Consider the following 4,821-nt stretch of genomic DNA (forward strand, 5'->3'; position numbering starts at 1 on the left):
TTTTGTTTTTTTCACCTTTTCCTGACTGCTGAAGCCTCCACTCTCTGACAGGGTATGCCAAAATTACACAATACAAGCACACAAGTCTCCAAAAAACAGTCTAAGCATGCACAATGCGCACAATATTAATCCGTGAGTTTGAATAACCAACAAGAAATATGTGAACACAAACACAACTTTCCGCTTTCTGCATTACAGATTTCACTCATGCATGGCGAAATAGCTGCTTGCAGCTTCCCTCTGTCAGCACAAGGCGCAGTTTTATATGCGCAATAATCAATGGGCGCTGACAGAATAGGCCCCGGCTCTGTTTGGTTTGAGAAAATAGATCATTTTCTGAAATGCACAAGTCAGCATCTCTGCAGCAATTGCGCCATCTGTCTGCTCGATGCGCACTACGTGTGCTGTTTTTTTTTTTGGCTGATAACCCCATTAAATATGCCATCTAGTGGTTTTTAGGTGACAGCCACGGTGGCCTGTATGCAAGGGCGTAACCAGCACATTGTGAGGAAGAGCTTTGCAGAGGCAGAGGCTATTGGATTGACAGTGTATATTGTTATACATTGCTTATCAAATTTAAGATAAGACTTTATTGACTCCAAGAGGTGAAATCCACAGCCATGTAGTGAAAACTCCCAAACTTAATCACAACTTTGAAAGAAAGAGAGACAAATGCAGCCCTGACTAAATGTGTTTGCCCTCTCCTGCCCTCTCAGGTCTTAAAATAAAGGAAGTTAAACACTCCCTGCCGTGGTTAGATTAAACTGTTACGGGGTCCTGGGAGAACAACCTGGGCCAGTTGACCCCAGTTATGTACCCTGTTGCCGCATTTCCATCAAGTGCGGTGCACTTACAGCTTCTGTATCACACATACAGAAAACAACCAGTGCACCTATTCTGAAGTCTGTCAGGTTTTCTGTGCATCTGTTTTGTGCTAATATGGATGCAGTGTTATTTAGGATCCTACACCATGTGAGCACAATGTAAACTACATTAATAAAAGTCTTGAAACTAGATTTTGACATAAAGACATAAAAATGTACGATCAGGTAATAATTAATAATTCAAAATCAGTCTAACATTATAATTTAGTGGTGGAAATGATCAAAGTAAATTGCTATTAGGCTTTAGGGGCACCTGGGTGTCTATAGGTCCGGGTCAGTCACCTTCTTTCCTAGCGTCCTGCCATCTCTTACATATGTGCTTCTCCCTGCCTCCAAAACCAACTGTCTTGTAATAAACTGACATAATATTTGTAGCTACTACTACAGCAAGACATTTAATTCAACCTTTGGCCAGAAAACAGGAAATGAATCAGTAATATCAGCATAGGATCTGAATAAAATGAAAATCTGCAGAGTGATGGCTATTAGTCAGATTTAATTTGTGCCCCTTTATGTCTTATAAATCTACTCTTACTTATAAATGTAATCCCATTAGTAATCCTAGGTGAAATGAGCTGTGAAAAAATCCCACTATCATTCAGTTTCATCACATTGTTTGTTAAAGGTGTCATGGCTACAGAAATGTCTATTTGTAGTAATTTGAGGACATTAATCGCCAGAATTGTCACAAAGCAGGTCAAAAAACATCTTTTATAAACATGCCCAAGTGAGAATTTCAGTTATTCAACATCAAGTATAGTTGTGAGATCTAAAGTTTATCTGAAAAAAGATGGTAAAACGAATCAATTACTCAAAATGTAATCTCATAAAGATTGTTAAATTCATATATAAACGAACACTTACAGTCAAATCGAATATGTGAGAGAAATAGATTGGAACGGTGGCTATCCTCATCCTTATATAAAATAGTTGTCACACTACAATAAATGACATTTAAATATGTGAAAGAAACAAGACATTGTTGGCAAATCCAACATCATAGCATTTCTTTACCACTAGAGGACTCTGTTGGACTTCATATCTGCACTTTGCTGCATGTTTCCTCCATTCTGTCTGCAGTGCACGAAAGATCACATAGTAACTGATGTTTATAAAGCCCCTGGGTGGATGTACATCATAATATCAGTCCTCAGCGTATACTTACCTTGAAACCCTGGCTGTGTATTTTATATCTGACATACTGTAACTGACACAGGTTAGACACATTGATGATATATGATATAGACTGTTTAATGATTTTTATCATGCATCCCTTCAGGTTAAAGTAATGATATATACATATACAGGCATGGAAAGGTACTGATGATTAATCTTTAAGTCACTGTGCTTCCAAAAAACATCCAAACAAGTTTTAATTCTTCCACTTGAGTACGAGTTATGCAGGGAAAGCATTCAAAACCATAATGCTATATATATATAATAATCTACATTTAACATTTAGCTTAGGATAACAACGCGCTCTACTATTCTATGCACTGATGCCTTTCTGTAGACAGTCTGGGCAACAATAAAGTGTAGGAACTGCAGGTTCTTTGGCTTGAGTTTAATCTTAGCAGTCCATCAGTCCATGCAGCGCCGCAGCAAAGACTCCTGCCCTCGGTGAGAAACACTGAGCTTCCTGTGTTTGTGTGAAGTTTCCTACTCATGAAGTACTTCAGTACCTCATTGTGAGGCTTCATGCACATGACTCTGCTATTACTTCACAATGATTAAAGACAAACATGCCAACATGCATCATACATTTTCCCTCGCTGCCTTAAGAGGTAGGGACACAATACAGTAGTCTCTTAATGGATTAAGCATTGTGTCGTAGTGAAATATTTACGACCTTAATAATGAAAGGAGAGATTTGGAGAGAAAAAAAATGGGATTAAGGTGAGAGGACGGAATGTGGAAGGAAAAGGGCAAAGATCAGAGACGACAACAGGGAAATAAAATTTAGTCATCCAAGTGATCATTGTTTTACTGAAATCATGGAATTAAGTTCCCACTTGAAAAAGTTCCCTGAGTGTTTCTTTATTCCAAAAACATTTTGAGCCATTGCAGGGGGAAGCAATTAAAATGCCTGACAAGCTATTTCAGGGGTGCTAATGCCACTGCTGGCCTTAGTTGGTCTTGCTGGGAACACACTCTTTACATTCATGTCACACACACACACACACACACACCTAAAGAGTGCCTTAGCTCCCACTGCACCAACGCAATAAATAAAACTAGGCCGTACTAATGCACTTAAAGTAAGTAATCATGTAAGTAATGATTTTGTTTCATTTTTGACACTGAATTTTCCCCATATTCCCAAGTGGAGAATCAAATTTGTCAACATTAGCAGCCACGGTCAGATTAGGTGTGTGTTGATGAAGGATTAAGATAAGAGAAAGTGTGTGAGGCCAGTACTGAGCTCTCACACAGGGACGGATCGTGTTAATGGGATTGGTTCTTATCAGAGGAATCAGAAGAGCTCCCTGAAGTTCACCTCAGTTTAATCACAGGCTTTCAGATGACAATTATATATATATTACAGATAGCCCAACGATATACGTGGTGGAAAGGATCATTCTCTTTCACAAGAGTGAAAATAATAAGACATTGACAAACAGATAAAACAAATTATGTTTTTACTCTATCTAGGGAGTTTTGATGAGTCAATAGTTCATCAGGTCCCAGAGGAAGATTATGAAGAAATAATCTGCGATGATCGTTTGGAAATTTGCTTTCTTGTAGAGTTATATGAGAAGACTGTTAGCACTGTCGTGTGTGTAGACTAAATATGTAGCAGGAGCAAGCAGCGGATTATCTTATTTTAGTACAAAGACTGGGAACAGGGGGAAACAGCTAGCCTGGCTCTGCACAATATATATATTGTTTATAACCTCACAAAAAATTCTCTGCAAGAAAGCGAACAAGCATATTTCCCACAATGTCAATCTATTCCTTTAAAAATAAGCAGTTATATTGAATAAGGAATGCGTCTGTGTGTCTGACACAGATAGATATGCTTATCCTGGTTGAGTGTTAGTGCTCTGTGGTCAAGAGGGCAGGGTTGGTTGTGGTCTACGGTTAGAGGAGAGGGAGGTGGAGGAGGGGACAGAAGGCATGGAAAGGTGGTGGTGGGGTCTGCGGTTGTGGCCTGGGATTGATGACTCTGTTATAGGTCGTGGAGAAAGAGCCCACCCGCGTGCCACAGCCCCCCAACATCAAACATGCCGTATTATGTTGATCTATGGAGATGGCTGGGCAGCACTTTCAACTGAGTCAGGCCAGGTCCATCAAAGGATTTATCTCTTCACAAGATTAAAGGGGCCCAAGGCGTCTGCCAAACAAAGGTCCTGAACTGAGAGATTTACACTGAGACAACCTTCAGATCGCAGTATGGCCCAGAAAAAGACATTTCAGGCACTGTGACGTCTGCCTTAAATCTGACAGCTAGTAAATTCAGTTAGCAGTTAACTAGCTGATACTCACATCATGATTGTCCATGATTGATAAATTATCCATAAATATGATTCAATTCTAGATATTAGCGTATGCATGCGATGTTGAAAACGCTCAGCAGTATCATCTAACGCTATAAACACATTAGCACATACTTTCTGTCAGCCCGCGAGGCAGGCAGGGTTAAAGTTATTCAAAACCTCCTTTATATTTCTGACATGTTCCTGGCATCTTTCAGGATTCCACAGTAATGACGAAATCACTTTTTGGGAACATTAGGTCACCTATTTTTTCATATTTCCTTTTGAATAGTAAAACGGTATCTATAGTTAATCTTGCACGAGAAAATCTGAACCGCTTTTGTACAAATTCATGTCATATCCAGTGACTTGTTCCTGTTGCTTTGACCTTTGCACTCCTTGCTATTAGTCACTTTGTAATGTTTTTAGTCTAGGAATGTGGGCCTGTTTCACTGTTGCCC

The sequence above is a fragment of the Larimichthys crocea genome, chromosome II (genome assembly GCF_000972845.2).
Source record: "Larimichthys crocea isolate SSNF chromosome II, L_crocea_2.0, whole genome shotgun sequence".
In the NCBI taxonomy this organism is placed as follows: Eukaryota; Metazoa; Chordata; class Actinopteri; family Sciaenidae; genus Larimichthys; species Larimichthys crocea.